Source organism: Amblyraja radiata, chromosome 14, assembly GCF_010909765.2.
Source record: "Amblyraja radiata isolate CabotCenter1 chromosome 14, sAmbRad1.1.pri, whole genome shotgun sequence".
NCBI classification, from domain to species: domain Eukaryota; kingdom Metazoa; phylum Chordata; class Chondrichthyes; order Rajiformes; family Rajidae; genus Amblyraja; species Amblyraja radiata.
The window spans coordinates 11,638,579-11,661,041 of NC_045969.1; the positions used below are offsets into that span (position 1 = coordinate 11,638,579).

The 22,463-nt window shown below is 47.5% G+C and overlaps 1 protein-coding gene and 2 long non-coding RNA genes across 3 annotated transcripts in view; 2 read left to right on the forward strand and 1 right to left on the reverse strand.

Moving 5' to 3' along the window:
- Nucleotides 1-22,463, forward strand: part of LOC116980363 (interferon-induced GTP-binding protein Mx3-like) — a 445,599-nt gene that overhangs the window by 351,546 nt on the left and 71,590 nt on the right. The gene's annotated exons all lie outside the window — the stretch shown is intronic.
- LOC116980370 lies at nt 1,105-3,418 on the reverse strand. The gene is made up of 2 exons (XR_004413947.1): nt 3,347-3,418; nt 1,105-2,230 (listed from the first exon to the last, which is right to left on the reverse strand). It is a non-coding gene; the product is annotated as an uncharacterized LOC116980370 (long non-coding RNA).
- LOC116980366 lies at nt 2,379-16,345 on the forward strand. The gene is made up of 3 exons (XR_004413943.1): nt 2,379-2,447; nt 12,883-12,969; nt 16,168-16,345. It is a non-coding gene; the product is annotated as an uncharacterized LOC116980366 (long non-coding RNA).

Genomic DNA, 22,463 nt, shown 5'->3' on the forward strand with positions numbered 1-22,463 from the left:
CCAGCCGGTAGCCGTGCCGGCCGCACAGGAGTGTCTCAGCCCCGCACCGGGCTGCCCCCACGGGAGCGCCTTCCAGCCGGTAGCCAGGCCGCCCACACGGCAGCGTCTCAGCCCCGCACCGGGCTGCTCACACGGGAGCACCTTCCAGCCGGTAGCCGTGCCGCTCACACGGGAGTGTCTCAGCCCCGCGCCGTCCGCCCTCACCGGAGCGCCGAGTCGTGCCGCTACCCGGACGTCGCCACAGCTCGAAGACGGCCAGCCTCGCGTTGGTGAGTCCTGGCTGGCTCTACCTCCGGACCCTCGAGGTCGGTCGCAGGTTGGAGGCCGCCAGCTCCGCCATTAGGCCTCAGCGCAGACGGGGGAAGAGAAGGGGGATACGACAAAAAGTCGCATTCCCCCGAAGGAAGAGACAGAAAGCTCTGTTTCACCCACCCCCCACACACATAACACCACCTAATAACCAAAAAAATTACTAAACTAGACAAAAAAAAACAACATAAAAAGTAAAAACAGACAGACTGCAGGCGAGCCGCAGCTGTATCACAGCGCCGCCACTTCCGGAAGTGGGTGGAGTGGGAAGAAGAAAGGAAGAGGTGGAGCCAGTGGGCTGAGGGAGAGCTGAGATGGGGAGGAGAAAGTAAGGACTACCTGAACTGCCTGGCATCCAGAAAATTTCCCGGACATGTTTCCTGCCCCGTCATCTGCCTGGGCCCGTAAGTTATTGATTGGTAGCTGCAATCTTGTAAGCGGGTCGGCGATCATCCTCGCAAGGGCTGATCCAGTAGTGGAGTTCACCTGATACAGACCCACAAACTCTTCCTTAACGTCAAATACATCAACAATAACACCGGGCAATGAAACCCTAGAATTTGAATTCGTAAGAACTACATATCTAATTTTTTTATTAAAGAAATCTATACATTTTATTTTTTTACCTGAGTCTCATTTATCTTAATGAATGTTATAATCAGATAAAGGCATGACATGAAGGAACTGACAAAAACTGAGTACAATATGAATTCAGTTTGTGTCTTGAAGTTATGAATGATTTCCATCATGAATCATTTCCAAATAGAGGGAGGGAATCTCCACTTATAGATTAAATTGAATTGAATTTCCTTTATTGTTATTCAAACAAGTATGAACAAAATTTTGTGCATGATACTAACAAAAGCAACAAAACACACAATTAACACTATTTAACACAAACATCCATCACAGTGAATCTTCTCCAGACACCTCCTCACTGTGATGGATGTTTGTGTTAAATAGTGTTAATTGTGTGTTTTGTTGCTTTTGTTAGTATCATGCACTGTGATGGTCTCATCTCTTCACTGCTTCTTTTCCCTCGGTCAGGCAGTCAAACTGTTGCGTCAAGGCGATCGAGGCTTTTGATGTTGAAGCCCCCCGCCAAGTGATGGTAGATGTTACCTCTCCCTTCATATTACAGAGGCCAAATGCTTTCTTCAGATTATAAAGACATTTTATTAACCAATTCACACCCTCTATTTTTACAGCTGGCAATTGGGGAAAAATGTTTAATACACCCAAGAATGTAAAGTTTTAGGTTGCATATAATGCAGATCATTTATATATTGCTTGGTTTCCATACTACAGCTTGAAAGTGCCCTGTCCTATATTATGTTGTCCAGCATGGTGTCCAGTTTTTTAAAATCTGTGGTACAGACATGCACTAGTTAACTCATTCTAACGGCCCCATAGTAGAAGCGTCTACGTCGCGCGGCTGGAAACTGGAAGAATCCTGAGCGAATTAGCGTCCACAGGGCCCACGGCTGAAGCACGCGCGGCCGCCAAGAAATCGTGTCCCCCGGTACCCCCCATGTTTTGATAGCCATTTCCGTGCCTGGTGAAAGTCAATGCTTTCACAGCCACTTCACTCCGAGGGTCATTGGAAACCAAGCTGATACTCCACCTTGGAGACAAAACTGGAAATCAGCAGGTGGAAAAGTATTAAAGATAGACTCAAAGTGCTGGAGTAACTTGTGGGCATTGCAGGTTGTAGAGTGCCTCTTCGACAGGAATAGTCATGTTTTTACTTTTTCTAAATACTCTGCTGGAAAGTGTTTTCTCATTGCATTTGTGGAACTAAGCCTCTTTATTTTTACAAAACAAAAGGCAGTTTCTTCCTGAAGCAAAAACAAAGGAACAAAATGCTAGATGAACTCAGGGTGGGCCGGGCAGGTGTTGTCCAGCTTCTGTCTTTCGTTTCCTGAAACCAGAAAACCCAGGTTAACTTTCGCTTTCCTTAAAATCGCGAACAGTGCAAACATGTCTAGGCAAATTTAGTTTCGCATCCAGAGTTGATCTCCGTTGCTCATTGGCTCATTCTTGTTTCGAAAGCGACCAACAAGAGTATTTAAAAACGTGTTGTGTTCCGAACGCTTTAAAAAAATGTAAAGGTGTCCGTTCGGCTTGATCACATACAGGTACGTGCTTGTAGCAACTGCGCAGATTCTACAGGATATATATATAAAATCTATAAAATATATATACAGCAAATCCATAATCTTTTGTCATAACCTTTGCCATCTCGCTATATATATATATTTAATTGTGATTTATTAATACATATTGTATAATATATATTAATAAATTACAATTAATTTAATTGTATTTATATATATATATATAAATATTCTGCTTCTTCCCATTCCTTCCCTCCAGAGATGCTGCCTGTACCGCTGAGTTACTCCAGCATTTTGTGTTTACCTTCAATTTAAACCAGCATCGGCAGTTCTTTCCTACCAACATATGAATATATTTATATGTCTTTTTATTGTTATATATTTGGGAAGGGGTGGGCGTCTTGGGGTCGCGGAGATTGTAACACGGACATGTTTTTACAAACCATTCTCTGATCTCTCTGATAACCACTTGGAGTTCAAGCTGGAGATGCTGCCTGTCCTGTCATGTCCCGCTGAGTTACTGAGTCTGATGTAAAGCAAGTGAGTGTTGCCTGCTAAAAGTTAACATGGAGAACCCTCTCTGCTTGCTGTTATTTCATAACAGAAGGGCTGAAATTTTCATGACGCCCTGAAATTGTTGACCTCTGGTACTAAAATCAATTGTCGCGATATCTTCGTCCTCTTTTTGGAAATTATTATTGCATATTTCTATCATTCCATGTGTGAAGTGTTTTTGTTAACATCCTTCCTGCATGACTTGGAAACCTTTTTAAGATGTGTCTCCTTGTACTCATTTGCCAAGATAAGAAAAAAGTTCTTAAATGAAGATCACTCTCCACCTTTCTTTACATGGGTTTATTTTAGTTTAGTTACCTGAAGAAGGGTCTCAACCAAATCTTTGAATTAAACCGTTCACTTACTTGATGCGGGCGGCGGCGCCTCGAGCGGTCCCCAGGTCGCGCTCCCGCGGGCGACAACCGCTGCGCGTGCGCGACGGCAGGCGAGGACCACTGCGCGTGCGCGCGGCGTGAGCCTCGCTGCCGCCGTTTGAATCAAAGATATAAGGTCTGAAGAAGGGTTTCGGCCCGAAACGTCGCCTATTTCCTTCGCTCCATAGATGCTGCTGCACCCGCTGAGTTTCCCCAGCAATTATGTGTACCCCTTATAAGATCTTTGGTTTGAATCGCGCTGGCGGTTGAGTGCCCCTCCCCCACCACCCCCGAGATCAGACACCCTTTCCCCCCAGACCAGACACCACCTCCCCCAGACCAGACTCCCCATCCCCCAGGCCAGGTACCCCATTCCCCCCAGGCCAGGTACACCCCCCAGACCAGACACCCCCCCTCTCCCCAGACCAGACACCCCCTGCCCCCAGACATCACCTCCCCAGACCAGACACCCCCTCCCCCCCAGACCAATCACCCTTTTCCCCCAGACACCCTTTTCCCCCAGGCCAGACACCCCCTTCCCCAGACCAGGCACCCCTCCCCTCGACCAGACACCCCCCAGATCAGCCACCAACCCCAGTCCAGCCACCCTCCCCAGTCCAGACACCCTCCCCAGACCAGACACCACCCAGAGCAGACACCACCCAGACCAGACACCCCTCCCCCACATCAGACACCCTTTCCCCTCAGGCCAGACACCCCCTTCCCCCCAGACCGGACACCCCCTCCCCCAGACCAGACACCACCTCCCCCAGACCAGATGCTGTCCCCAGCCAAACACCCCCCCAGATCAGTAACTCTTCCCCCCCCCCCCTCCAGACCAAACACCCCTTTCCCCCAGACCAAACACCCCCACCCCATCCACCTCAGACCAGACACACCCTCCCCTACATTCAGACCAGCCGCCCCCAGACCAGACACCTCCCCGGACCAGACACGCCCTCCCTCCAGACTAGACACCACCCCCAAACGAGCCACCCCCCATACCCCAGACCAGGCACCCTCTTCCCCCAAGACCAGACACTCCTCCCCCCAGACCAGACACACTTACAGACAAGGCACCCCCTCCCCCAGACCAGACACCCCACCAGACCAGACACCCTCCCCCCCATACCAGACACCCCTTCTCTCCAGACCAGACACTCCTCCCCCCAGGCCAGACACCTCCCCAGACCAGACACCCCTCCCCCCCACACCAGATACCCCTCCCCCCAGACCAGACACCCCCTCCCCAGACCAGACACCCCCTCCCCCCAGACCAGACACACTCCCAGACTAGGCACCCCCTCCCCAGACCCGACACCCCCACCAGACCAGACACCCCTCCCCCCCCAGACCAGACACCCCTTCCCCACCCAGACCAGAACCCCTCCCCCCCCCGACCAGACACCCCTTCCCTCCAGACCAGACACCCCTTTCCCCACAGACCAGACACCCCCTCCCCCAGACCAGACGCCCACCAGACCAGACATCCCCCTCCCACCAATCTAGACATCCCCATCCCCCACAGACTAGACAACCCCAGCCTCCTCATAGGCTCCAAAGCCACACTCAGCAAAATCAATAACCCCGCTCTCACCATCGACGGCACCACTGTCTCCCCATCTCCCCAGGCCCGCAACCTTGGCGTGATCTTTGATTCCACCCTCTCCCTTGAGCCTCACATCCGCCATGTCATTAAAACCTCCTTCTTTCATCTCCGCAACATCGCCAAACTCAGACCCTCTCTCACACCGCCTGCTGCTGAAAGACTCATCCATGCCTTCATCTCCTCCCGACTGGACTATTGCAACTCACTTCTCCTTGGCATCAGCTCCACCTACATCAACCGACTCCAACTGGTCCAAAAAGCAGCCGCCCGACTCATCACCCATACCAAATCCTGGCATCACATCACTCCAGTCCTCAAACAACTTCACTGGCTTCCCATCTCCCACCGGATCACCTACAAAATCCTGATCCTCACCTACAAAGCCCTCCACCATCTGGCCCCTCCATATCTCACTGACCTCCTCTCCCCCTACCAACCCTCACGGTCCCTCCTCTCCATCCACAAGTCCAACCTCCGCAGTTTTGGGGACAGAGCCTTCTCCAGGGCAGCTCCCAAGCTCTGGAACTCCCTCCCCCAACTGATCCGCAATTCCGTGTCCCTCACCATCTTCCAGTCCCGCGTCAAGACCCATCTCTTCACCTCTGCCTATCCTTAGCCCCACGTCCCCCTCCCTTTTCATCTGTGCATTAATTGCCTCATTTGTGTTTTGAATTGAATTCTGTCTTTACTTTGTGTACTAGTCATGTCTCTACTATTTATTTCATTCCCCTTACATGTTTTTCCTCTACCTGCTAAATATTTGTAAGGTGTCCTTGAGACTCTTGAAAGGCGCCCATAAATAAAATTTATTATTATTATTATAAAACACCTCACCCCCCCTCCCCAGGCCAGGCACCCCCTTCCCCCCTGACTAGACGCCCCCTCCCCCAGACCAGACACCCGCTCCCTCAGACCAGATGCTGTCCCCGGCCAAACACGCCCCCCCCAGATCAGTAGCCCCCCCCCAGACCAGACACCGCCCTCCCCCAGAACAAACACTCCCACCCCATCCAGACCAGACACCGCCCTCCCTCCAACCTAGATAACCCCCCCCCAAACGGGCCACCCTCCTCCCCCAGACCAGACACCCCCGTCCCCCAGACCAGACACCCCTCCCCCCAGACCAGACACCCATCCCCCCAGACCAGACACACTCCCAGACCAGGCACCCCCTCCCCCAGAATAGACACCCCCACCAGACCAGACACCCCTGCCCCCCATACCAGACACCCCTTCCCACCAGACCAGAAACCTCTTTCCCCCCAGACCAGACACTCCTCCCCCCAGGCCAGACACCCCCCAGACCAGACACACCTCCCCCCCACACCAGATACCCCCCCGCCCACACCAGATACCCCCCCCCACACCAGACACCCCCCAGACCAGACAACTCCCCAGACCAGATACCACCCTCCCTCCAGACTAGACACCTCCTCCCCCCAGACCTGACATCCCCCCACACCCAGACCAGATGATCTCCATACCCGACCAGACACCCCCTCCCCCAAACTAGAAATCGACTTCCCCCCCTAGACCAGGCACCTCCCCAGACCAGACATCCCCCTCCCACCACGCTAGACATCCCCCTACCGCACTAACTAGACAACCCCAGACCAGACGTCTGATTCCCCCCTCCTCAGGCCAGACACCCCCTTCCCCCCAGACCAGACACCCCCTCCCCCAGACCAGACACCCCCTCACCCCTCCCAGACCAGGCACTCGCCTCCAAACTGGACACACCCTCTCCCCAGATCAGACACCCCCATCCTCAGACCAGACACCCCTCCCCCAGACTAGACACCGCTCCCCCCCAGACCAGCCACCCCTCCCCCCCAGACCAGACACTCCTCCCCCAGACCAGACACCTCCCCAGATCAGACACCCCCTCCCCAAACCAGACACCTCCCCAGACCAGACATACCCTCCTCCAAACCAGACACCACCTCCCCCCATTGCAACAAATCACGTGCGTTTGGGCGTGCACAACTAATGAGGCCCACATGGTCGTTCAGTATTCCAAAAAACACAAGGAATCATGAGATTTGTCAATGGTCACTCACTATAAAGAAAAGGCTAACAAAGCTGGCTGCACAAACTGTATAAAAACTTTTCTTTATTCATGATTTATGTATAAAAACGATATTTAACCTGAGGAACGGAGGTGCGAGTCAGCGGGAGAGCGGGATGTAACCGCGAGAGAGGGGTCAGATGCGAGTGGGAGACGGAGGGAAATTGGGCCGGCGTAGAGACATTCTTGGTAGCTGCAAGCACACAGACCCTCGCTTCATCCGCAGCCAAGATCAAACCAGCTGCTGAACCACCACTGTCCCATCCCTGCCCAGGGGGCGGCCGGGAAAAAGTGCCAACCCGTTCAAATCCACCTACCCCGCCCGGCTTACCGACAGCACCGGATTTACGGGACGGCGGCCCGGAGCAACGGCGGCCCACAGTCAGCGCGGAGAAGAAACGCCAACTCCAGCCCAACCTTGCTCCAACTCCTGAGGAACCCCCTCCCCGATCGGCTAGGGACCGCCAGCTGCACTCCCCGCCCCACCCAGCGGCCGCCGGCCAACCCCCCAAGCACCGGCGCAAGCCAAGCACCAGCCATCAACGGACACATACACAAAACGCTGCAGCAACAGTGGGACATGCAGCACCCCCGGAGAAAAGGAATGGGCGACGTTTCGGGTCGAGACCCATCTCCAGAGATGTTGCCTGACCCTCCGAGCCACACCAGCACGCCATGTGCATTCCTGCTGATGACCGGCGCTCAGCCCCCGCCGGCACAAAGGGAGCCAACCGACAGCCAATAGACATGGTGACAGGCAAAGATCCTCTGCTCTAAGATCTTTGGTGACAGGCGCAACCGCCTGCACACAACGCAGCCCCACAGTTGCTGAGAATGTTTACAATTGATTGATCTGGGCATGGGCAGTCGGAATACCGAACTCGCTTGTCGGGCTCGTGATCTAAAATGAGTTTGACACCCCCGTCCTAGACGGCCTGAAAAAGGGTCTCGACCCAAAGCATCACACATCACCAGAGATGCTGCCGGTCCCGCTGCGTTACTCCAGCATTTTGTGCCTACCTTTGGTGTAAATCAGCATCTGCAGTTCCTTCCTACACATTTAGTTTAGTTTATTGTCACTTGTACCAGGGTACATTGAAAAGATTTTTTGTTACTTGCTATCCAGCCAGTGGAAAGACAATTCAGGTTAAATACCGATTTTCCGGTACTCCAGACAAAATAAAGAGAGCTCAGTTGAAATTCCCTGGGCGGCCACAGGTGCCGTTGCCTGTGGTGAGCGTTCTATCCTGTTGTGTCCCTCCATCAGGAAAGTTATTTATCTACATCTAAACATTAAATCCTTGACCTTGTCTAATTCTATCTCTGCTGGCTCAATGTTTAAAGTTTTTCATGTTTGCGCAACTCTGCCTGACCTTTACGCACCATCCCTAACCCTTCCTCCCACCATTCTGTTCAATTTCCCCTCTTACCCTCGAATTTGTTTAATTTACTGCGCTCCTTTTAAAAGGCTGCTCCCCAAAACCCCTTGTCAACTGTGTTCTTGATCCTCACTCCGAACTGTTTCGCAAAGGCAATATAGTAAACCCTCATTTTAACGCACCCACATATAACCAATTTCGGATATGACGGATTTGCATTCGGTTTACTTTTCATATTTGTTTTATTTAAGTTACTGGTACTCCATGGTGCTTTGGAGACCACGGGAGTGGTGTTGTTAGTGGGCCAGAGGTGTATTTTTGTTTGTTATCTTGAAAGCGTGATCGGGGAAAAAATGGATAATCCAAACTGAAACGAAGGTTGCCGGAAAATCAGTGGTAAACCTATACAAGATTACAATCGAGGTGTTCACAGTATAGGGTGATTTCACGAAAGGTCACTGGAGCGTAGATCCTCACCCACGTGACCGCAAAATCCAACTGGGGTACAAGCGTCACTTCCGGTACATGTTAGTGATGCTGAAAACACGCACTTTCACACCCGTTAAAAACCGCGAAAACGGCCAGTTTTTGATCTGTAAATTACTGTGCCAGCCGGGGTGACCGTGAGGCACAGTTATCTTACTTTACAGTCCAGAAGAAAGATAAAAACTAAGGTAAATTCAAGAGGGAGCTGAAGGTGCAAAAACAGCGGAAGTGGTCAGCGGACATTTGCCGTGGAGATATAACGATCGAAAATATCGGGAATTATCGCGTTTGCTCGCTGCATTTCATCAAAAGTAAGGCATTATTGACGTTTTATCTTTATTCATTTGTTATATGAAAAGTTTTAAAAGTGAAAAATCCGTCAGTAAAATTGCAAAATCGCTCATGGTTCTCAGGTGGGTTTTAACATGCAAAATGAAAACGCTTCTGAAGCTCCATTTACCATTTAAATAATCGTAAACTATCAATGCGTTTTGAAATAAATTTTACGCAGATGCAAGCTAAGGAATGGGATAATCTGCTTTAATACTCTCTTCTTGTTGCACGTGCATGGCATTCTTGTGCACATTGTTTATCCTGCTCACAATGGGTGCCCAATCAGGATTGTTGACATCATTCCATGCTGCAGGCTTGTCTGTTATTAGATGATAAATAAATAAATAGTTTGGGTGATTGTGCAGGCTTTAAACAAGAAACATTGAGAAATATATTTTGGCAAATAATAAAATGTCCTGATTTTGTCCAATTAACAGCTGACAATTATCCCATTCCTTAGCTTGTATCTGAGTAAAATTTTTTTCAAAACGCATTGATAGTTTACGATTATTTAAATGGTAAATGGAGCTTCAGAAGCATTTTCATTTTGCATGTTAAAACCCACCTGAGGACCATGGGCGATTTTGCAATTTTACTGACGGATTTTTAACTTTTAAAACTTTTCATATAACAAATGAATAAAGATAAAACGTCAATAATGCCTTACTTTTATTCCCGATATTTTCGATCTTTATATCTCCACGGCAAATGTCCGCTAACCACATCCGCTGTTTTTGCACCTTCAGCTCCCTCTTGAATTTACCTTAGTTTTTATCTTTCTTCTGGACTGTAAAGTTAGGTAGCTGTGCCTCACGGTCACCCCGACTGGCACAGTAATTTACAGCTCAAAAACGGCCGTTTTCGCGGTTTTTAACGGGTGTGAAAGTGCGTGTTTTCAGCATCACCAACAAGTATCGGAAGTCACGCTTGTACCCCAGTTGGATTTTGCGGTCACGTGGGTGAGGATCTATGCTCCAGTGACCTTTCGTGAAATCACTCTATACAGATACAAGATAAAGGAGATAAAGGGAATAACCTATAATGCAATGTTAATTCCAGTAAAGTTTGATGAAAGATAGTCCAAGGGTCTCATAGAATCATAGAAGATTAGGTGCAGGTGTAGGCCATTCGGCCCCTCGATCCAGCGCTGCCGTTCAATATGATCATTGCTGATCCTCTAAAATCAATACCCCGTTACTGCTTTTTCCCCATATCTCTTGATTCCGTTCGCCGTAAGAGCTAATCCTAACTCTTGAGTGAATTGACCTCCACTGCCTTCTGTGGCAGAGAATGTTTGAAATGGTGAAAATGTTTTTCCTCATACTCTGCGTTTAAAGACCATCTTAATATCGAGAACATTTTTCCTGCATCTACCCTGTCCGATCCTTTCAGAATTTTATATGTTTCTACAAGATCCCCTCTCATCCATTCACTAAATTCCAGTAAATTACTCAGTTGACCCCCCTCCCCCGGGGCTTAAACCTACGTTGCTCTCCCTCAAAAGCAATAATATCCTTCCTCAAATAAGGGACCACAAGGAGTAGGACCTCCGTGCTCTTAAACTCAAATCCTCTCACAAGGAAGGCCAACATGCCATCAGCTTTCTTCACTGCCTGCTATACCTGCATGCTTATTTTCTGTGACTGATGTACAAGCACACAAGTTCTCGTTGCATCTCCCCTTTTCCTAATCTGACACCATTCAGATAATAATCTGCATTCCTGTTCTTGTCACCAGTGGATAACCTCACATTTATCCACCTTATACTGCATGTGCCATCATCTGGCCACTCACCCAACCTACCCTGCAGGCTCATAGCATCCTGGTCGCAGCTCACCCTGCCACCCAGCTTAGTGTCATCCGCAAACTTGGAGATGTCACATTTAATTCCCTCGTCTAAATCATTAATATATATTGTAAATAACGGGTTCCAGCACCAGGCCTTGCGGCACCCCACTAGTCACTGCTTGCCATTCTGAAAAGGACCCGTTAAATCCTACTCTTTGCTTCCTGTCTGCCAACCAGATCTCTATCCATGTCAATACCCTAGCCCCAATACAATGTGCTCTAATTTCTTTCTATAATCTCTTGTGTAGTCAAGCATGATTTCCCCTTCATAAATCCATGCTGACTTTGACTGATCCTATCATTGCTTTCCAAATGCGCTGAAATAATATATCTAACAATCGACTCAAGCATCTTCCCCACTACCGATGTAAGGCTAACTGGTCTATAATACCCTTTTTTCACCATCCCTCCTTTCTTAAAAAATGGGATTACATTGTCTACCCTCCAGTCCACCGGAACTGAACCATAGTCGAGAGAACATTGGAAAATGATCACCAATGCATCCACAATTTCTACAGCCACTTCCGTGAGTACTCTAGGATGCAGACCATCAGGCCCTGGGGATTTAGCCGCCTTCAGTCCCAACAGTTCCAGGCACGGAAATCGCTATCAAAATATGGAGGCGACAGGGGACACACAATTTTTTGGCGGCCGCGCGCGTATGCTCACACTCACACATGCACGCGTAAGGCTTCGGAGGCTCAATCCAGCGCTAAACGCAGCTCAAGTCTGCCAGTCTCGCCGGGTTAACCTACAGCTCTGCCTGGACTGACGGGACACCAGCGCTGCTTCTCCACGCTGGCCATATTCCCCGCAAGTAGGTTAACCCGGCAGGACAGGCAGAGTTGAACTGGGTTTTGCGCTGCTTCTCTGCGCTGGCTGTGGGCCTGTGGGCACCGCACCCGTCTGACTCTCGACCTCTCTGGCCGCAGCGCCAGAGAGCCGGGATAGATCCTGGCTGCGGATGAGGCAAAGGTCTGTGCCATGTCTCCCTCCTCCAATGATCGCGCTGAATCATCATGTCCCGCCCCCATTGCCTGCTGACCGACGTCTCTCTCGTCCAATCGGCGCCATCGATCAGCAGTCTCGTGGAAAGCGGAGATTTCACCGGTTTTAAAATCCGGATTACAAGAACTTGGGGATGTCCCCCTTCACTCAAATCAGAGGGGGGACGTGTCCTCCCTGTCCCCCTCCCGTGATTTCCGCCCCTGAGTCGGTGTAATGTAAACGATGTACCTAACACCGTTTCCTGACTAATGTGGATTCCCTTCCATTCCTCCCTCCCACAAGATGATCGGTCCCCTAATATTTCTGGGAGATTGTTTGTGTCTTCCTTAGTGAAGACAGAACCAAAGTACTTGTTTAACTGTTCTACCATTTGTTTCCCATTATAAATTCACTTGTCTGATTTGCCTTTTTACACAAGCTTTGAGTCAGTTTTTATATTCCCTAGCAAGCTTTCTTTCATTCTCTTTTTTCACCCTCATAATTAACCCCTTTGTCCTCCTCTGTTGAGTTATAAAATTCTCCCAGTCCACCGGTTTGCTGCTTCCTCTGGCCAATTTATATGCCTTTTCTGGATTTAACATTAGCCTTGATTTGCCTCATTCGCCACGTTTGAAGTTCATCCATGCGGTCTTTAAATGAGGTAGGTGGTTTCTCTGGACTGCTCTCTAGTTGTGGATGGGATGGTTCAGTTGCCTGATAACAGCTGGGAAAAAACTTCCTGAATCTGGAGGTGTGCGTTTGTTAACAAAAATGCGTTATTAACAAAAATAAAACAAAAAACTAATAATTTCCACAGATTAACTGCAAAATGACCACAAAGAAAGGAAAGCATCACGGAACAGGAATTCCCTATTCATTCAGAGAAAATCGTGCAGAGTTCCAGGTAGCTACATGTCCAATATACTCAAAGTACGTCAAATTTTGCACCTCTTCTCTCATTCTCCTGCAGCTTTTTGTCTGCTGTTCATCTCTGGCCTTTGTCCAATCTTGTGCCAATCAAAACTCCCCTCATCTCACCTCTAGCCATCTATCACTTGTCTGAAGAAGTGCCTTGATGCAAAACATCACTTATTCCTTCCATCCTGAGTTGCTGCCAGTCCCACTGAGCTGCTCCAACATTTTGTGTGTCTTTGGTTTAAACCAGCATCTGCAGTTCCTTCCTATGTTACTTGCCTAACTTTGTCCTCTCTTCCTGCAGTTACACCGCTACTACAATCCATCTGTAGAAGGATCCCAACCCGAAACATGGCCTAATCGTGCTCCCCCAGAGATGCAGCCTGACCCACTGAGTTACTCCAGCACTTAGCATCTTTATTTTGCAGAGTAATGTCACTTTGTGTCCTTCACCCAAGTTGCCTTGCACAATCTTTAATCAATCCAAGCATATCCCTAAGAATTCCCTTCAATAACCTTCCAACCACTGACATCAGGCCCTTCCCCAGATTGTCCTCTTAAATAACATGCTATGTTAGGCATTCTTCAATCTTCAGGAATTTTACCTGTGGCTAAAGATGTATCTCTGCAAGGGCCTCTGCAAAGTCTTCCCGAGCATCCCACAAGTTCTGAGGATGCTTTCTCTATCAGTTAACACATTGGATACCTTTCCACCAGTTGTAAAGTCTCCAGGGATGGTCTGGAATACTCTTCACTTGCCTGGATAAGCACTGATCCAACAACACACATAGAAAATAGGTGCAGGAGTAGGCCATTTGGCCCTTCGAGCCAGCTGATCATCCAGAATCAGTATTTGCTTTCTCCCCTTATCCCTCGATTCTGTTAGCCCTAAAAGCTATGTCAATTGAATGTATTGAATACATCAAGAAGCTCAACATCATTGTTGTAGGTTAATAGGCCTCAATAAACAGTCCCTGGTGTGTAGGGAGTGGATGTGAAAGTTGGGCCACATAGAACAAGTGTGAACGGGTGATTGATGATTATCATGGGCTTGGAAGGGCGAAGGGTCTGTTTCCATGTTATATCTTTCAATCAATGACAATCTCAATCAGCCTCAATCGATCATACAGAACAAGGAACCCAATTGATAATTTTCTTACTCCATACATCAAAATATATTGTTCCACCATTTTCATATTGTGCCATCTACAAATTACACTGTTGTAATTTTTTTATTTATTTTATTTATTTAATTCTTTTTTTCGAACAGAATAAAATAATAAAAAGCAAGTGTGAAACAGCATACAAAAAACAAAACAAGAATATTTATAAAGTGTCATAAACAATATCTATAAATAAATGAAATTGTATGTGTCTGAAAAGGAGCAGGAAGAAGCCAAACCTTATTAATTCCCACCCCTTAGTCAACTGCTTATAATTATCTTATACAAATTTAGCAGCTATATGTACACCATATGTACACCAGCAGCTATATGTACACCAAATTATTTATATTTATACACTAATTAAATATTTACAAAGCCATACAAAAAAGAGAGAAAAAAAGAAAAAAGAAAAGAAAAAACCCTCATATACTATACCGTATCTCTTAGTCATATATACAACCCATCACCCTATAATCACAATTCATTCTAGCTATGCAAAAAGCACCTCATAAACTCTGCCACCAAGAATGTCAACGACAAAAAGTGCACCACCATTTTGAAGGTTCCCCTCCAAACCATTCACGATCCTGACTTGCAAATGCTTCACCGCTCCTTCACCAAATTCTGCTTTCAAATCCTAAAGAACTCCCGTGTCAACCTCATTGTGGCTGCACATTCCCCATGTCCAAGGAAGTGTACGTACTGCACAGATCCAAGGATTTGGCTCCCAATCAACTGCAAGGGTATTGGGGTGGCACACTGTTCGAAAACGCTGCTTTACAGCTCCAGAGACCTGGGTTTGTTCCTGACCACGGGTGCTGTTTGTACGTTCTGTGTGACTGCGTGGGTTTTCTCCAGGTTCTCTGATTTCCTCCCGCACCCCAAAGACACACAGGTTTGTAGGTTAATTGGCTGGTAAAAATTGTAAATTGTGTATCGGATAGTGTTGGTATTATGGGACAGTACCTGGGGAATTCACTTGGACCATCTCCGACATCTCCCTACCGTTTCTAGATCTCACCGTATTCATCACAGGAGACAGACTATTGACTGACATCTATTACAAACTCTCCTTGTCCTCACCCTCCACCCCGTCAGCCGTCGCATATAGCGTATAATCCTGTGATATTTTTACCACAAAATCCAACATGATCCCATTACTGGCCACGTCTACCTATCCACCCCATTCTGCTTTCTGCAGAGACCATTCCCTCCGAAACTCCCTGGTCAACTCGTCCCTTCCCACCCAAACCATCCCCTCCCCAGGTACTTTCCTGTGCAACCGCAAGAGAAGCTACATCTGTCCCTTTACCTCCCTGCTCGACTCCATTGAAGGACTCGACAGTCTTTTCAGGTGAGGTAGAGGTTCATCTGCACCTCCTCTAACCTCATCTATTCTATCTGCTGTTCCAGGTGTCAACTCCTATATATCAGCGAGACCAAACACTGGCTCGGCAATTGTTTCACTGAGCACCTCTGCTCATGCTCAGCATTTTAACTCCCATCCCATTCCCAATCTATCTTTTCTGTCCTGGGCCTTCTCCATTATCAGAGTGAGCCCAAGCGCAAATTGCAGGAACAGCTCCTCATATTTCGCTTGGGTAGATCACACCCAAGTGGTATAAACATTAACTTCTCTAACTTCAAATAGCCCTTGCTTTCCCTCTCTCTACATCCCCTTCCCCTTCCCGGCTCTGCCACCAGTCTTATTGTCTCAGACTACATTCTATCGCTGTCTGGCCCACTCCCCTGACATCAGTCTGAAGAAGGGTCTCGACTTGAAACGTCACCCATTCCTTGTCTCCAGAGATGAAGTCTGTCCTGCTGAGTTACTCCATCATTTTGTGTCACTCTCCAAATGTCGGCAGTTAGTTTGGGATGGGCATTTAATGCTGGTTTTGCCAGAGATGGCTTCATCATTACAAATGGGGGAATGAAATGTGGACTAGACTGTTGCTTGAAGGTCGGTCAACATCAGCGACTATGGATGCAGAGCTATGAAGTTGTTTTTTTTATCTTAGGGAACGGGAATTCCACATTTGGCACAGGCAAATCATCTTCCCAAGGGGCATTTTGCCAATGGTCCTCGCGAAGTTCCGGCCTTTCATGGAGGCGTTTCTAACCTCTCAAGGCGAGTCTTTCAGGATGCCCGGTTGCCTTCGTACTCTCTGGGCAGGAGCAAAAATAATTATTTTGGCGAAGGCAAGTGACTTTATTTTCTGAAAATTACAATGAGATCAAGTTTCAGTTGAGTTTATTGTCACGTACACTGAGGTACAGTGAAAATCTTTTTGTTGCATGCTAACCAGTCAGCACAAAGACAATGCATAATTGCAATTGAGTCAAGGGTATTGGGGTGGTGCACTGTTAGAATAGCTGCTTTACAAGCCTGAGGCCCGGGTTCGATCCCGACTACGGTGCTGTTTGTACGTTCTCCCTGTGCTGCGTGGGTTTTCTCCGGGAGCTCCAGTTTCCTCCCACACTCCAAATAAACACAGGTTAGTACATTAATTGGCTTTGGAGAAAATTGTAAATTGTGTGTCGGATAGTGTTGATGTATGGGACAGTACCTTGGGAATACACTTGAACCGACATCTCCTTACCGTTTCTAGATCTCACTGTCTCCATCACAGGAGACAGACTATTGACTGACATCTATTACAAACCCACTAACTCCCATAGCTATCTAGACTACACTTCTTCCCACCCTGCTTCCTGTAAAGACTCTATCCCCTACACCCATTCCTCCGTCTATGCCGCATCTGCGCCCAGGATGAGATTTTCCATACCAGGTCATCGGAGATGTCCTCCTTATTTAGGGAATGGGGATTCCCCCCTTCCATTATAGATGAGGCTCTCACTGGGGTCTCCTCGATATCCCACAGCTCCGCTCTTGCTCTGCTTCCTCCCCCATTCATAACAAGGACAGTCCCCCTAGTCCACACCTTCTACCCCATCAGCCGTCGCATACAGCGTATAATCCTCCAACATTTTTGCCGTAAAATCCAACAGGATCCCACAACTGGCCACATCTTCCCATCTCCACCCCTTCCTGCTTTCCGCAGAGACCGTTCCCTCCACATCTCCCTGGTCAACTCGTCCCTTCCCACCCAAACCACCCCCTCTCCAGGAACGTTCCTCTGTAACCACAGGAGATGCAACACCTGTCCCTTTACCTCCCCGCCCGACTCCAACCAAGGACCCCCACAGTCTTTTCAGGTGAGGCAGAGGTTCACTTGATCCTCCAACCTCATCTGCTGTTCCTCGTGTCAACTGTATATCGGCGAGACCAAGCACAAGCTCAGCGATTGTTTCGCTGAACACCTCCGCTCAGTCCGCATGCTCAACACTTTAACTCACCCTCCCATTCCCAATCTGTCCCTTCTGGTCAGGGCTTCCTCCATTGTCAAAGTGAGGCCCAGCGCAAATTGGAGGAACAGCACCTCATATTTCACTTGGGTAGCCCACACCTCAGTGGTATGAACATGACTTCTCTGACTTCAAATAGCCCTTGCTTTCCTTCTCTCTCCATCCCCTCCCCCTTCTCAGTTCTCCCACCAGTCTTACTGTCTCTGACTACATATCTCTCCCGCCCACTCCCCTGACATCAGTCTGAAGAAGGGTCTCGACCCAAAACGTCACCCATTCCTTCTCTCCAGAGATGCTGCCTGTCCCACTGAGTTACTCCAGCATCTTGTGTCTATCTTCGAAAGTCTGCAGGTAGTTAGGGATGGGCATTAAAAGCTGGTCTTGCCAGAGATGTCTTCATCATTGTAAAATGGGGGAATGATATGTGGATTAGACTGTTGCTTGATGGTCGGTCAACATCAGCGACTGGATGTAGAGCTATGAAGTTGCTTTTTAAAATATTTTTAATCCATATTTGGCACAGGCAAATCTTCACCAGCGGAAGAAGCCAATGACCCGCACAAATTTCGGACCGGAAAAGGAAACTCTGCTAACTCTACAGAGACTGGCATTGAGAAGGATTTCGGGGTACCTGCATTTGGCATGCCAGCAGCACAACAAGCACAGAAAGAACAAGTGAAGGCAAGTGACTTTATTTTCCAAAAACTACAATGAGATCATGTATCCAATTCAGTTTCAGTTCTGTTTATTGTCACGTGCATGGAGCTACAGTGAAGAGCTTTTTGTTTCATGCTAACCAGTCAGCACAAAGACAATGCGTGATTGCAATCGAGTCATTCAGTGTATAGATACATGGTAAGTGCATGTTTCTATGTTTCTAAATTTGTGTGCTGCCCTCCTCGTCATAGAGTAATACAGTGTCGGCCCAACTCGCCCACACCGGCCAAAAATGTCCCAGCTACCCTCATCCCACTTGCCTGCGCATGGTCTATAATCCTCTTAACCTGTCCTATCCATGTACCTGTGCAACTGTTTCTTAAATGATGGAATAGTCCCAGTCTCAACTACCTCCTCTGGCAGCTTGTTCCATACACCCAGCACCCTCTGTGTGAAAAAGATACCCCTATGATTCCTATTAAATCTTTTCCACTTCACCTTGAAACTCTGTCGTCTGGTCCTCGATTCCCCTACTCTGGGTAAAAGACTCTGTGCATCTACCCGATCTATTCCTCTCATGATTTTGTATACTTCTATAAGATCTCCCCTTGTTCTCCTATGCTCCATGGAATAGAGACCCAGCCTTCTCAACCTCTCCCTATAACTCACATCTTCTAGTTCTGACAACATAATCGTAAATCTTTTCTGAACACTTTCAAGCTTGACAAAAACTTTCCGATAACAGTGCCCAGAACTGAACACAATATTCTAAATCTGGTCTCACCAACGTCTTATACAACTGCAACATGGCATCCTAACGTCTATACTTAATACTCTGACTGATGAAGGCTAAAGAGCCAAAAGCCTTTTTGACCACCTTATCTGCCTGCGACTCAACCTTCATGGAACCATGCCTCCTAGATCCCTCTGCTCGACAACACTACCCAGGGGCCTAACATTTACTGTGTAGGTCCTGCCCTTGTTCGACGTCCCAAAATGCAACACCTCACACCTTTATATTAACACCTCAATATCAAATTCCATCTACCATTCCTGTGCCCACCTGGCCAATCGAACCAGATCCTGCTACAATCGTTCACAACCATCTCCAATATGCAAAACCACTAACTTTTGTATCATCAGCGAACTTGCTAATCTTGCCCTGTATGTTCTCATCCAAATCATGATGAGGATGACAAACAGTAACGGGCCCAGCACCGAACCCTGTGCACAGCAATAATCACAGGCCTCCATTCTGAGAAGCAACCTTCCGCCATCGCCCTCTGTTTCTCTCCATGGAGCCAATTTGTTATCCATTCAGCTATCTCTCCTTGGGTCCCATCAACAAAAAGGTTGATGAAGGCTGTAGATGTGTTCATGGACTTTAGTATGGCATTCGACAAGGTGCCACAAGGTAGGTTGCTCTGGAAGGTTAGAAACATAGACATAGAGCCTATGTCAGACATTTGAGCCTGCACCGCCATTCAATATGATCATGGCTGATCATCCAACTAGGTATCCTGTACCTGCCTTCTCTCCATACCCCCTGATCCCAGTGGCCCTTGTGGCTAAAGGGATCAGGGGGTATGGAGAGAAGGCAGGTACGGGATACTGAGTTGGATGATCAGCCATGATCATATTGAATGGCGGTGCAGGCTCGAAGGGCCGAATGGCCTACTCCTGCACCTATTTTCTATGTCTATGTTTCTAACCATCCAGAGCAACCTACCATGTGGCACCTTGTCGAATGCCATACTAAAGTCCATGAACACATCTACAGCCTTCATCAACCTGTTTGCTCACGTCTTCAAAAAAATCAATCAGATTTGTGAGACACGACCTCCCATGTAGAAAACCATGCGGGCTTTCTGGAGCGCTAGTATTGGTGCTGTGGACATTGTGCACCGAATGGATTCTTGGGCTGCAGCTCAGTCACTCAAGCCTGTTGTGCTGGCAACTCACTCATTCACTGCTGGTGGGCTTGCAGATGACTCACGGTTATTCCTTGAAATTCCATTTCAAGCAGGATGCAAGGGCACCAAGTTCAAGTGCAGTTTCATACCATTTCAAGCAGGGTGCAAGGTCACTAAAGGCAGTGAGTCATGACCTCTCCCTCCCGCATCTTGCAGAGACTGAGCCATGCCCACACTTCCGGGTTTTATAGTCCTTCCCCCCCTCCCACCACAAGGGGCGTGGCCTTCATGGCGTGATTGACCGGAGAGAAAATCGCAACTTTTTTTAATATCAAAATCTTTTTTATTTAGTTTTCAGGACAAAACAAAATGCAAAGTTGTCTATTTGTTACAGACAGAATGTACGAAAAGAATAAATAAAAAACAACTTATTCTAACATATAACAAGACAACAACAATAAAAGAAAAAATGAGATACCAAAAATAATCTCTCCCCAGTCACTGCCAGTGAAGATATGCAAATATCAGCCTGTCACAACAATAATCCACGATAATAAATGTGTAGACTGTTAAGCTGTTAAACTGTGCTTGATGATCAAGCATTTATAAAGTCTGGAATGCATTTAAAAAAGGTCCCCACGCTTTCTGAAACCTTCCATTTGAATGTTGAAGTGAGTACCTGATTTTCTCGAGTTTTAGGCAGGACATAACATCTGTCAGCCATTGAGCATGAATGGGCGGGGTAGGTTCCGTCCACCTGAGCAGGATTGTCGCCGAGCCAGAAGGGGAATGAAAAGATACAGTACGCCGTTTATCTGCAGTTAATCTAACCTCCACACCAGTGACTCCAAAAAGAGCGATTAGAGGCTTTGGTTCCAATTTGATGTTTAACACCTGGGATAATGTATGAAAGACCTCTAGCCAGAACTTGTAAGGCTGGGGCATGACCAATACATATGGATATGAGAAGCTTCAGAAATTTTACATTTAACACAGAATGGACTAACCTCAGGGTAAAAAGTAGATAATTTGGCTTTTGAGATATGAGCCCTATGTACCACTTTGAATTGAATCAGACAGTGACAAGCACATAGAGAGGTGGAATTAACCAGTTTAAGAATGGAACTCCATGTATCTTCCGAGAGAGAGGAGCCCAAGTCTTCCTCCCATGCTGCCTTGAGCATGTTATGGGGGCGCGCCTTAGGTCCAACATCCTGCCATATAAAGCTGAGACAAGTCTATTCTGAGATGGGTTTAAAGAAATAACTGTATCAACAAGTGTTGTGTCTGTTGGTATAGAAGAGCTGGGCAGTTTATAGAACACATAATGTCTTGTTTGCAGGTATCGGAAAAAATCTGACTTTGGGAGATTGAATTTGTTGCTTAATTGTTCAAATGATGCTACAGTGTTACCCATAAGCAGGTCCTTGAAGCACACAATACCCTTCCTATGCCATTCTTTAAAGCCAGGGTCCTGAGTTAATGGTTCTAAAAGGTGGTTTGATGCAATAGGGCTCAGTAGAGAAAAGTTATGTAACCCAAAACATTTCCTAAATTGAACCCATAACCTCAAAGAGTGTTTAAACACTGGATTTTTTACAGATTTAATTGAGGGGAGTGGAAGTGAGGAACCAAGTAGTGCACGTATTACCATCTGTGTGTAATTCCATGGTTACCCAGTCAGGGCAATCGGGCTGGCTGTGAAAGAAAGACGAAAATGCAAGGCAGCGCAGGTTAGCAGCCCAATAATAAAAGCGAACATTTGGGAGAGCCAGGCCACCAGCAGCCTTGGTTTTTTGAAGGTGGGTCTTATTAAGACGAGGCCGCTTAGCTCTCCATATATAGGAGGAAATAATTGAGTCAGGGTGGTCAAAGAAGAACCTGGGGATAAAAACTAGTAAAGCCTGAAAAAGGTACAATAAACGCTAGTAAAATGGTCATTTTGATTGAATTTATCCGGCCGACAAGTGACATTGACAAGGGTGACCACTGTGTTAGCGTCTGTTTGATCTGGTTTAACAGAATGATAAAATTTTCATTGAAAAGATCCTCGTAACTGAAATGCCCAAGTATGAGAGCTTGTTTTTTTCAATTTTGAATGGCAAGTTAGTAAGATCCGAGGATTGTACTTCATAGTTAATGGGAAACAGTTCGCTTTTTCCAAGATTTATCTTATAACCTGAAAATTGACCAAAATTATTGAGCAGTGACATAGCAGAATGCTGAGAGGTGCCTGGGTTTGAGACAAAAAGCAAAAGGTGGTCAGCATATAGTGAGACCTTATGCTGTGTGCTGCCCCTCCAAATACCGGCTATGTCCTCACAGCTGCGAAAGGCCATGGCAAGTGGTTTGATGGCCAAGTCAAAAAGCATGGGGCT